Below are 13,138 nucleotides of genomic sequence, written 5' to 3' on the forward strand. Positions count from 1 at the left end.
TCTGAAACATTGTTGACCATGTTTGCTTCTTGAATTTTCTCTCCTGGTTTCTATGTAATGGTTTCATGTGGTTGAATTCTTTTACCTACTTTATTGTCTTCTTCACTGAATTCTCTGCTAGGTTTTACCTCTCGGCTATGAATGTACCTGAGTATTTGGAACCTACTATTTTTTAAAAACTTTAAATTTTTTTTTTTAAATAACAACTTCTTTGAAGACATATGACTTGAACTATCACTATTTCAAACAAAATACTTTCAAGAACTCTGGTTGGGACCTTTCTTTTGATTCCAGTTACGTATCATTGTCTTGGATATTCTGCCTCTAACTCAAATAGAAAGGTCTAAAAACAATACACACATGTATATATATATATATGTAACCGCATGCGCTTCTAAAAAAAGTCACAGTACTTATCTTTCCCCCATCTAAGACCACCTTTTTTGAATTGCTAAAGTCAATGGGATCCATTAAATTCTAGCTTATCCAATCTTCTTTTATGCTGTCTTTCCCATTTGTCTCTTCTTTTCTACCCTCTACCATGACAAATGTGATTTAGGCACTGATCATCTTAATACTTATCTGCCTTCCTGCTTCCAGTCTCTTTCCATCCTCCAAATCATTCTGACATTATAGGTGAATGAATACACCTAAAACACTACCTTAAACTTGTCACTCTTAAGCTCAAAAGTTTTTCCAAGGGGCAGTAACAATGCCAAATATTTTAGCTATTTAAGAACCTAAAAGTTTGGCTTCATGTGCCTGTCCAAATTATCTTTTCCAGTATTTAAAATCTATTCTAGAGGAGCCTGGCTGGCTTAGCTGGTAAAGCAAGTAACTCTTGATCTAAGAGTTTTGAGTTCAAGCCCCACGTTGGGTGTAGAGATTACTTACAACAAACAAACAAATACTAAAGACGACTCTAAAAAGCTCTCTACTCAAACTGTTCCCTAAGCTACCACTTGTAGCTGTACATCTAAAGAGAATAGTGAACAATCTGTTGAAATTATTAATGTAGTTTCCCAAATGCAAAGCAAATATCTTAAGCTTTCATTTTTCTTTGACCTCATCACGCCATTCATATTTTGGTCTACTTTTTATCATTTCCTACTCCTACAGACTAAGCTCACTCCCACAGACCAAGCTCAAGACACAGCAAACTACCAGACTTTCTCTAACACATTTTGTTATTTAAGAGTTTGTACTTCTACATATGCCATCCCCTAACTCTACAATGTCTTTCCCCAGACTCTGATTTGCCCCGTGTGTAACTCAGATGAAACATCATGTCTCCTAAGGAAATCCCCCCCATTCCCACAAACATCTTTGCTCCCAATGCACTTGCGTACAATTCCATAATAGGAGTTCAAGCCCTGTAATATAACTGTTTCTATGTCTCAATATCCTCAGAATCCAAGATACTTTGAGGCATGACGAGGGCAATTAAGAGTGGGTTTTAAAAGACCTCCTGGTATGGCCATATTATTTTAGTCACTGCCTTTCAAATATACTATATGAAGAGGGAATATATGCATCACAGTTAAAAGCTCAGATTCTGAAGCCAGGCTATCTATGTATGAATTCTAGATCTACCCCTTATTCAGCGTGGCACTAGACAAATTAACCTCTCTTTGCTTTGGTTTCCTTCTTTGTAAAAGGAAGATGGTAACATTTACCTCCTAAGGTTATGAGGATTAAAAGAATTAATACAGGCAAAGTGCTCAGAACAGTGACTGGCACAAATAAGCATTATTTTTGTACTGGCTATTGTAATTAATATTTTTTTTTCCTGACTCTTTCTACATAGACCTCTATTTGGAATGGGCTTCTTTCATTTTTCTCTTTATCCAGGTCTCACAAAGGTTTCAGGTCTGACCTCTGCTCAATCCTTTGATTATTCCAACTCTTTAATAATCACTCCTAATTTATTATTTTTTATCACTCCTAATTTAGATATCTATAGCAGTTTCTGCATCATTCTACACTTAATTAAAGCTGCCTTGCATCCTTGCAATTTTTCATACATTTGTCAGCCCAATTTCTATAAGCTCTATACATGTCCTAACAATATCTCATGCATATTTGTGAATTCCTGTAGCCAGCAGTAAGTGGTTACTATTTATTATGTAAAATAACAGAGTAGAAACTTCAAATCTGATCATACAGCCTTTGCAATCAAAGAAATGGAGAAGACTGTGAGAACATTCCACACTTCTCTAGGAGCCAAGCTGCAAATATATTAGAGCCAGGGAGTCCTGACTCCTGTTAAAATAAGAAGCTCTAAAATAGCTTCTGTGGAGGAAAAAAGCCCTCCCTGCAGATCAGTTATGGGGAGTCCATAAGTGGCCAAACTAAACTGTAGTAGTGGATCCTCCATGAGAAGTGTGTCAGTATAACAGAAAGACCAAGTGAGAGTACAGGGGTTGGAATTACACAGATCTACGTTTCAAAAGGACCCTGAGCCTCAGTTTCCTTCTCTGTAAAGTGGATACTGAGACATTTTACTTCAAATGTATATAATAATCGACATTCACCCTAACATTTAACTGCAGTGCAAATGCCCTTGGGAAAACCTATAAATAAACTGAAAACACTGCAAGTCATAAATAAAAATGAGGACACTGTGCACATTTTTCATTACATAAGAAAATATGTCCGCAGTATTTAGAATATTCCAAATTACCTATGAGAAAACTAAACATGTTGTAGCACTGTCAATTATACAGACTTGAAAAGAGGGGAAAATTCCACCATGAAACTTACTCCCCTTTTCTCACACTTTCTCCATCCTGTAACTTTCTTCTTTCACTTGTAATTAAAAACAAGTGTTCAAAAACTATCCCCCGAAAGAAATAACTGGAAAACAGGATTTAACTTAGTATCCAGTTGGCTTTATAAACGTAGAGTTCTATTTACAGTTCAAAAATACTTCAAAATGGGAATTACCATGAATTTAAGAAATTAAGATAATGGCGAACAGCTCCTAGGATGATCTGAGTCAGGAATTTCAAATTAAGAGTTGTTCCAACTTGAAGCTGGCAGTCACACGGTCTAAAGGGTTTGTTTACAGCTCCGACTTAACCAAAGACTCCAATCTTTTAGAAGAGTCACCCTGGCATTCTAATCACTAATTATTTTAAAGCTTAGTGTAACTGCTGAAATGCCCATGACTACACAAATTAAGCCGAAATGGGTGTTCTGAAGTGGGGGGGGGGGGGGGGGGAGGGGGGGACACGACAAAACCCCAACAACCTCCAAGTGGCAAGTCTTATTTCTAATCTGATATTTTTTTCATTTGGAGTTATGAATAAAATGCTGTTCATCTACTGAAAAACAGAACCTTGCCGCTTGGAATAACCTTTAAGCTTGGGGGAGGGGTGAAGTTTTAAAGATGGATTTGGTACTTTTCAGATACAGCGTTAAGGTGGGATTCTTTAAGGGAGGATACATGTGAGAGAGAAAAAGAAGAAAGAAGAGGCTGTGAGTTGAAAATGTTTGAATTAAGGTGAACTTTCAACAGGGTTGAGACATTATGATTTCAGGATGGAAAGATGGCTTTGCTGAGGAGCTGCTAACTTCCAGGGAGAAAGTGAAGAGTCAAGTGCGGGGCCGGCGGAATTGAAGGGGAGACGGAAAGGAGCGAAAAGTGGGGCCTGGGGGGCGTGGGCCTAAGAAGGGTGTGTGTGTGTGTGTGTGTGTGTGTGTGCGCGCGCGCGTGTGTACCGGAGAAATATAGGTGACAAAGTTGTGGGAATCAGATTCCGGGCTGTGTGAACACGGAATGGAAGGAGGAATGCGGGGGTTTCCAGGCTGGAACTAGCAAGCTGGGGACGCGCGGCGCTGGGGCGCCCCTCTCCCGCGGCAGGGCGGCCCCCTGGAGGGCCCGGCCCCAGGCCCGAACGCTCCGACCTAGCCCTCGTCCTCGCGCTACGCGGCCCTTCACTCGGTCGCGGCACCTCCTCACCTCAGGCCTCGGCGCTTCACTCAACCGCATCCGTACAACGCAGGACTCCCCCGGCGCCAGGCCGGGCCGGTCGGCCGCACAGTCGCGGCCTCCAGCTCAGCTGCGCCCGGGCGTTCCCCTCGCGGCTCCGCCGGCCTCTCAGCTCTCAGCTCCGGCTCCGGCTCGCTCCCGGTTCCTTCCCGCAGACGCGGCACGCGGCCCTCCTCCCACCGCGGGGCGCTGCGCCCCCTGACCCCGCCTCGCAGCGCCCTCGCCGCGCCCCGCCTCCGGATTTAGGGGCTGTATGCTGATTGGCTCCGGCGAGACCCGGCGCGCCCGGGCATTGGTCGGGAGGCCGCCCGACGGCGAAGGGGCGGGACTCCGGGCAGCTGCGATTCCCGTAACGCGGCTCCTGGCGTCCGGGATTCCGGCGGCTGCGCCCGCGTCGCCTTTCCTAGACCAGATCGAAGGGTTCCCCCCGCCTCTCCTCTGCGGGCGGAAGGAGCGGAATGTTCCATTTTTCCGTGGAATAACAGGCTCGTGAACTGAAGCCCGGTGCTTCCTACGCCCGCCGCCGTCCCGTCTCGCTGCGGTGCCCCGGGCCTGCCCTCGCGGCCTTCCCCGAGGGACCGCCGGCTCCCCTGGGGACAGGGCAGGCGTGGGAGTTTCTCAGGGAAAGTGAAGGACTCGATGGTCGTGACTCGACACGAGGTGACCGCAGACCGTGGCGGCGGCGGCCTCGGTGCGAGTCTACCATAAACGAACCTTGCCACGATATGTATTTCCAAGTTTGGCTGCGATTGATCGGTGAACCCCCCAGAGCTGGCGTGACCTGCCAAGAAACTAGTTCTTCCTTGCGGTTTGTACCTCTCAAGCTGTGATAAAAAAATACCTAGCAAAAACTAATTTCGTTACATGCCTCCCCCGCCTGAGAAATGGACCTTCAGGCTCGCTGTGATTTTTTTTTTTTTTTTTTACTCCCCCACCGAGGGCATGGAGAAACTTGTAGGATAAGCCGTGTGCGCGTGCGCGTGCGCGTGTCAAGAAACACCCAGAGGCCAGGGCCTTTTGTGGAAGAACGGCAGGCCAGGCCGTAGGAGGGCAACAAGGGTTTAACAGACTTAGAACACATTATACCCCTAAATGAAAAATTACAAAGTTTGTCATTATATTGAGGATTCAGATGCAGAGAGAATAAAACACAGGACAAGTTACAATCTCTTAGTTGTTGATCAGATAATTTTGAAGAGACACGGAAAAGCAGATCTAGGGCTAAGGGACTCCCAAGCAAACCCGGCGACGGTGCTGTAAGAGACGCAGAGCTCCACCGTGTTCAGCTCTCGCTCCTCCCTGTCAGGCTACAGCTAACCTACAGGGTATGATGGAATTGTATCCTAGTCCTGCCATTTATAGGGGTGCTGAAAACAAACGTAGAAAAGATTTAAATTAAAATGTTTATTTAGAGCTAGCAAACATTTATTTAGAGGCAATGGATAGTGGTTAAGTGTACTTTCTGGTTCCAAATCACCTGAGTTGGCATCCTGTTGCTGCCATTTCCTGTGTCTGTGACAGTTGGTTGGCAAGTTATCTCAGTTTCTTTATCTGCAAAATCAGAATAATAGTACCGACCTAATAGGATTGCTGCAAAGGTGAAGTAAATTATATACCAGACATGAAGTGTTTGGTATACAGTAGGTGCTCAATATATGCCAACTGCTTTTGAATGTCTTCTATGTCGGTGCTTCCCAAACCTTTTGCGTTGACGCATATATTGAAAATGATGATATTTCACTGGTACAGGGAATAAAGATGGAAGGAATCAATATCTCATAGCACACTAGTCTGCCTTGTGCACTGGTCAAGAGAGCAAAAGACTGAGTCCTTTCGTGGGTATCTCTGTATTGGCTTAAACCAGCCCTAATGTCTCAGAAACTCACATTTTATGGGGATGGTTGAAGTCCTGGGCTAAAAGAATAGATCAATATTGGAGAAAGATTTTTCAAAACAGGAAGAGCCTCCTTCCCTTCCCGGGCTGGAATTCCATGACTTTGCAGACACCTCTTTAGGGTATTGGCCCTGCAATGACCACTTTTTGGTTAAGGATTTGTCAGGAGAAAACTCTGTCAAAATGCAACAATAAGTGGAAAAAGTGACATAGCCATCGAGAACTTTCCATGTATGCCTTAGGATCATTTGGGATTTCACATATGTCAAAAGCAGAGGAAGTGTACAGTGAGAGCAACATGAGGATAATGAGGTTAGTCGAGAGTAGGTGAACAAAACTAGAAAAAAAATGCTACACAACAAAGGTAATATATGCCAAAGACAAATTTGGCCTGCTTGTATTTTCATATAGTTGGCTGTGACCAAGATAGCCATTTACTTCCTTGCCTGTGCCCAACGTGCTTCTGAAACTCTGTGTCAGCCTTGGAACTATCTGCATGTCCCGTCCCAGCCCAATGATTCTAGCATCCATGATAATGACTCACTTAGAACCCTGACCTCCCAGTTTCTCATCGTTCTTTTCCAATCATCTCTTTTTTCATCTATATCAAAACCCACAGATGTAGTCACTCCTTGAATCCAGTCATCAGATGAAATTACAACACCTGCAAATTTTTCTATTGTAAGTTTCTCTCTACCCAACACCACCTACTCTTGTACCTCTCTTACTGGCTCACTCCTATTGAGTCTACAGTTTGTCCTCAGCATGACCTCCAGTCTTTGTTCTCAAAGTTTATCAGTTATTTCCTACCTTTGCTTATCTCCCTAAACTGTGGGAACCCTTTTATTGACTTTTTAAACCACACTCTCACTAGTATCCTCAATTCCCTTGACTTTCAGCCACGTTTACCTTATCAATGCTATTTCTCATTTCCCTTGTCCTTGAACTACTAGCCCTAACCCAACATTCTATTCCTAGTACAGAACCTTGTTTCATTATTCCCTGGAAAAAAATCAGTACCATCCTCATTTGTGTGCAATCTTAACTTTTCTCCAATTTAGGAGGAAACTGTATACCCTTCTTTTCCCATTGCCTTACTCTTTTAAAGTTTTCCTCCTTCTGCATTCTTGGTCCTACTCTTACCAATTTCAGTCCCCTAGTTTTATATTTTTCATTATTAGCCTAAAATACCTTAAGAAAATTTTAAAAATGAAATATTTAATCAATGGTGAGTTGGGGACGGCTTTTCTGTATGTGTTAAAATCTTTGTAACCTAATAGCATCTAATTCACCAAGCAGAATGAAAAGTAATTCAAAATAAATTTCAAAATGAAGCAGTTTCAGCCACATTATAACCTGCTTAATAAGTTTGGGATGAAGTATGAACTTAAATCAAGTTGTACCTAATTTAAAAACTCAAAAACATGACAAATTCATTTCATAGCAACAAAACTAGGCAACAATGTGACTCTATTTCAAAAATTTTACATTATATCTGGGCATACTGTAAGAGCACAGCTTGAAAGTTTTTCACAAACTGAACAAAGCCATATAATCAGCATCTAGATCAAGAAAAAGAGCAACACCCCCCAAAGGCCCCTCTTGCTTCCTTCTAGTTATTGGAAAGCCACTGGTGACCCCTATTGTGACTTCTAACATCATAGTTTTATGGCTATCGTTTTAAAAATGAGAATTTAGCAGAAACTTTTTCATGTTATTAGTATTTGCTTATTTTATTGCATTGTAATGGATAACTATAGTAGAGTGTTCTGCTCTATATAAAATGAATACTGCTCTCTATAAAAATTAAACACAGATGCAAATTGACTTTGTTGAAGCAGAGGGCATCTAGCTTCTCGTTACTCTAGACCTCTGGGAAACCCTGTCAAATGGCCCTGGGCTTGTCAATGATCTTGAATTCCCTCATTCACAGGGAGCAGGAAAGGCCAGTGTAGAAGTGTGAGCAGCAATGAGGTGGCATCTTATTCTTAGACACCTGCATAGATAGGATAAGGAAGTCAGGTATTGGGACACTAACTTTGCAACAGCCTAGACTAGCTTCAGAATATCATCTTGATGATTTTTACCATAATTTGCTTTTTGTTAACTCTGACACAACTCTTGAGAGAAGCAAAAGTTTTTCTTTTGTTGACCTTCATATGCGAGAATACTGTTTAGTTACAAAATAGATTCCTTGGCTCCAAGTCTGATACTTACCAGATAAATAAGAAAGTACCAACATGAATGTTTTAAAAAATATATTTTATTTTGTGGGCTTGTATGGCCAAGAATTCCCAGCCTTTTGCCTAGAATTTGGATAAAGATTTGGTACTAACTGTATTAAATACTGGCTTAGGCAAATGTGAGTCTGTCTCCTCAAGGGAAGCTGGCGGTACCTACCGAAAAGGCAAACGTTAAGTGAAGATACTTCTTCAGACAGCTGAAATTTCTTGAAAATGGTCCTTTCTGATTTTTCTGTAGAATTTTAGGGTTTGATCATTTTCCAGGATCAACAAATAATAAAGGGAATTTAGTGTCAGAGTCAAATGAAACTCAGAATGAAGCTAATCTAGCTCATATTTCAAATTATGAGAATCATTATTTTGCTCTAAGTGGGCATGATAGACTTTTAATGTAAATTCTTTGACCTCTTGCTTCTCCGTGTTCTTTGTGTGGTTTTCTCTTCATGATAGAAGAGATGCAGAGGACTACGTGATGAAAGATTACGGTGCCCATCTTGCTAGTGTCTGTTGTGGCTTTGAAAAATCAAATAGCCATGTTGTAGCCTCTAAGTTATATGAAATTGTAATGCTTGTCTGGTGAGGAGACTCTCTTCCTTGCTGGCTTTGATGAAGCAACCTGCCATACTGAGAGCTGGCATATGGAGAGATCTAATGAAGGGTGGCCTCTGGCTAACAGCTGATTAGAAACTGAAGCCTTCAGTCTTACAACTCAAGGAACTGAATTCTGCCAACAAAAGCAGATCCTGCCCAAGTCAAGCCTCGGATTAGACAACATCCTCAGCCAACAAACTGACTGTAGTCCTGTGAGACCCCAAAGCAGAGAACCCAGTCAACCTGTGCTCAGACTCTTGACCCACAGAAACTATGAGATAATAAATGTGTGTCATTTTAAGATGCTAAGTTTGTAGTAACTTGTTCTGCAGCAATAGAGAACTAACACAGCGGGCAAAAGTCAAAAGCTATTTACATATATGTTCATGCAGACTGTTATTTGTACACATTCAAATCCAGCATTTCTTAAGTCAATAAGAAGATCTAGATCTGGGAAAGGGAATTATATCAAATAGGAACTTGCTCTGGTGTTCCAAAGAACCAGGAATTAAGGGGACCCCAATTGTTCCAATTTATTCAGTTCATTTATTCCATAAACAATTACTGAACATCCACTATGTGCCAGGCCCTTAGATATGGATCTGAATTAGACATGTGTTGATCTTGAGAATCTCAGGGATGCCTGGGTGGCTCAGCGGTTGAGTGTCTGCCTTGGGCTCAGGGTGTGATCCTGGGGTCCTGAGATCGAGTCCCACATCAGGCTCCCTGAAGGGAGCCTGCTTCTCCCTCTGCCTATGTCTCTGCTTCTCTCTCTCTCTCTCTCTCTCTGTCTCTTATGAATAAATAGAAAAAAATTTTTAAAAATCTTGAAAATCTCAAAGTGTAATGAGATAGCCAGACAAGTATGGCCATGTCATAGTGCCATGAGAAAGGTGTTAAGAGAACATTTGCAAGTGCTTGTGCAAGAATACTTAAGGAACTAGGGGTTATAAGAGTTATGAACTTCTCTCTACCTCCAATCTCACATCTTCTCACTCTGTGGTGGGTTAAAGATGGCCACAAATTCTTTGATACTTCTCTGTGGAGGGGTGAGGTTTATTTCCCTTCCTGGTGAATTTAGCTAAGCTTGAGTATGGCGCTGATCCATATGGTACAGAAAGTGACTCTATGCCTAACATTTAAATCTTTTTTTTTTTTAATTTTTTAAAATTTATTTATGATAGAGAGAGAGAGAGGCAGAGACATAGGCAGAGGGAGAAGCAGGCTCCATGCACCGGGAGCCCGTCGTGGGATTCGATCCCGGGTCTCCAGGATCGTGCCCTGGGCCAAAGGCAGGCGCTAAACTGCTGCGCCACCCAGGGATCCCTATGCCTAACATTTAAGAGAAGTTTTCACCTTGGTCTCTGGAAGTCCTGGGCCACCATGAATAAGTCCAACACTCTTGTTAGACCATATGGAAAGGGTTGAGATGACACAGAGAGGAACAGTGACTTGACTGCCCAGTTACCAGGCATGAGTGTAAAACCATCTTATAACATCCATACCAGATCAACTGGCAGATGAATACTACTGGGGTGCCAACCAGTGCATATAGAGCAGAAGAATTGCCTAGCTGAGCCCTGCCCAAATTCCTGACCTCCAAAACTGTAACATGTAAAAAAATGTTATTTGAAATCACTAAGTTTTGTTAGGAATAAACAACCAGAATTAAACCCTCAGATCCATCATGCACAATGTTGAAAATCCAACCCTTTCAATGCCTTTATGTCACGTAAGCCACTTTTGTGTGTCATGAAAGTCCTCCAAAAGTCCTGACCTCTACTTACTTCTCCAACCATATCTTCATCATAACCTCCAACTCCAGGCTGTCATATTACCAATTTGCTAATGGTTCCTGGGCTAGCTTCCAATATACTGTTTCCTACTTCCATGCCAAGAAAACACAGCTTTACACTGTTCCCTTGGCCTATCATTGCCTCCTTCACTTTCTTCGCCTATCTTGATTACCGTCTTTCAATATTCGTCTTAGGAGTTATTTCCTTCTCCCAGAAATATATCTGATTTCTCCCTGCTCTAGGCCATGAGAAACACACAACAAAAGAATGCAAATGATTCCAGATGACCTCCTCTATTTTCTTCTCTCCAGAGAGCTAACTTCTGGGGGCAGTGGGAAAGGGCTTCTGTCCCCAGTCTTGACATGGCCTGGCTTCTGCTGAGATGACCAACAGCCCACTGTGGTTCCTGGGTGTCACGGCTGCCACATTAGGTTACCTGTGGAGATGTTCTTGACTCACCTGGACTCGTGATGTGCACATTCCATGCCACTTCTCACTTTTATGACTCACTGTTATGATGATAAGACCACGTGGGCTCTTTGTCAGCTAAATTCTGTGCCCTTCTTGGTGTCTAGGGGCCATTCAGCACTTCACCTGTGCCTCTCTGGGGCTGCTAGAGATTCAGAGGGGCTGTGTTAAGCTTTTCCTACTCACGGCACTCCATGTGGCCATCTTTAACTTACTACTGTCAGAGCATTGTGTGCTAGGAAACACTGAGAGGCTATTGCTTCCCAAGATTTCACATGGTAACAGATCCCCAATATCATCATGAGCCTCCATCATCCTTCCCCACCGTAGAGCTAACCTCAAGGTAAAGGACATGGTAGACGATCCTTTCTTTTTTTTTTTTTTTCTTCACTACTTCTACTTCTTTTGCTTACACTCATTTATCTACTTCTGCTCTCCCCAGCTTGGGAAGGCTTTCTCTGGCCTGGAGGTGGGTGTGGGTGGGAGGCTGATGTTTGCAGGAGGGGCAACAAAAACTGGCCAGCAAACACTCTTCCCAAGTCCTTCTTACACCTGACCAAGTCTTTTGAATTTGAAGGCCAAGAGTTTTATACCTTTATTCCTGACTAATGCTGTGATAATTTTTCTAAAGAAATGGGGGAAAGTTAGTAAAGGGGAAGTGCAAAGAGAAAAAACTTAATTTGGAATGAACTTCACTAAAATACTTGTCATACCAGAAGAAACTTTTTAGCTCTTCCAAACCTGTGCTCTCTCCTCTCACATCTGCCAAGACAGTCAGAGGTAAGAAGCCCCAAGTTAGAATAAAGAGTATCTGCTGTCCTAAATGTGATTTTTGCTACGGAGGGAATGAGAAGAGGGGAGAGATCAACCCGGTGAAAACTCACTTTCAAGTACCCGGGGCCAGAGTTTAAAACAAGGCTTTTTCCCAAGGGTTGACTGGCTTGGGAACTGAGCCTCAGAGGTCATGTAGAAAATTTCCAGGGACATTCAGGGCAGCTCACACTCTTGATTGTGGTAAATAAAGGGAACAACTAAAAAAGCTGTGTGGCATTGCACTTTTTGTGTCCAGCTCTGGTTCTGCTTGTGGATCTGTGCGAGAGAGGGTGGCCAATGTCCCAGTGTGCCGCCACACATCATACACTACCTTTTTCTGCATGCATGAAAGCAGAACAGGAAATGAAAGAATGGACAATTCCTCTCATGTGTTTACCTGTAACGGTAGGAGGTAGGGAGAAAGGAAACCCAGTATATCTTTACATCTCTAGCATCTAGCTACCAATGGACTAAATGATCCAACCTTATATACAGAAAACTGTTCTAAATAATGTAGGCTGTGATTTTGATTTTAAAAAGAAGATAAAGTGATTTTTCTTGCAAGTAGGATTAAGTCATGCTGTTTTCTCTAACTGATCAGAGACAAACATCCAATGCCTAAATAACTAGTCATTAGGCCACCCTTCCTTGAGTGCCAGCTGTGTGACAAGATTGGGCACTCACTATATTAATCTTTGCAATGAACCAGTGTGGGAAGTGTTGTCATTCCCATTTTATATATGGGGAAGCCAAAGCTCTGAAAGTTTAAACAACCACTCAAGGTCACACAGCTGGAAATTTGTTTATGGGGACTGGGGCCTAAGTCTTTATCGTTCTCAAAAATCATGCTCTTTCATGATGCCACATTATCACTTCACCATGTTTCACAAATACCTTCTAATGATTTTCATTATTTTGAGCTTTGTCAAAAATGTAATGGGACAGAGAGGATTGGAAGAAAAATCTTTTCTATCCACAATGCTCTGTCACACTGCTGCCTCTGGGGATTACTGTGTGAAAATCAGGGTGATAACAAACACTAGTGTTTACCACAGGCTGGACACTTTTCTAAGTGTTTTATATCTTAATTATCAATTCTCACAACAATTCTGTGCAATGAGTATTATTATCCTCCTTTTAAATCTCAGAGTGGTAAAGCTACTATCCCAAAGTCTCATTGCTACTAAATGGGAACTCTGGGATTTGAATCCTGAGACTGCTCTTAAATACTATGGGAAAAGCTACTCATAAATTACAGAGTAAAAAGTTACTTTTATAATTTAAAATACAGTCAGTATCAATTTCTGTATCAACCAGGGCTTCTTATACTGCAAGCAAC

General features: G+C 42.3%; 1 protein-coding gene and 1 long non-coding RNA gene across 7 annotated transcripts in view; both read right to left on the minus strand.

Annotated features, from left to right (window-relative positions):
* Nucleotides 1–4,195, minus strand: part of IL6ST (interleukin 6 cytokine family signal transducer) — a 59,232-nt gene extending 55,037 nt beyond the window's left edge. For all 4 annotated transcript variants that reach the window (XM_072826482.1, XM_072826484.1, XM_072826483.1 and 1 more), the window contains exon 1: nucleotides 3,965–4,195. The gene's annotated coding sequence lies outside the window, so the exon portion shown is untranslated. The remainder of the gene's footprint in view (nucleotides 1–3,964) is intronic.
* Nucleotides 4,196–5,394: 1,199 nt separating this feature from the next.
* The window catches only part of LOC140633632 (uncharacterized), a 36,005-nt gene continuing 28,261 nt past the window's right edge, over nucleotides 5,395–13,138 (minus strand). Inside the window, exons 5-6 of one of the 3 annotated variants that reach the window (XR_012031199.1) lie at nucleotides 10,978–11,131; nucleotides 7,614–7,884 (exon numbers count right to left, since the gene is read on the minus strand). This is a non-coding gene — a long non-coding RNA (uncharacterized lncRNA). Of the gene's footprint in view, nucleotides 5,546–7,613; nucleotides 7,885–10,977; nucleotides 11,132–13,138 lie in introns of those variants that run through there. The other 2 variants (XR_012031201.1, XR_012031200.1) reach the window with 2 other exon arrangements.

The sequence above is a fragment of the Canis lupus genome, chromosome 5 (genome assembly GCF_048164855.1).
Source record: "Canis lupus baileyi chromosome 5, mCanLup2.hap1, whole genome shotgun sequence".
Taxonomy (NCBI): Eukaryota; Metazoa; Chordata; class Mammalia; order Carnivora; family Canidae; genus Canis; species Canis lupus.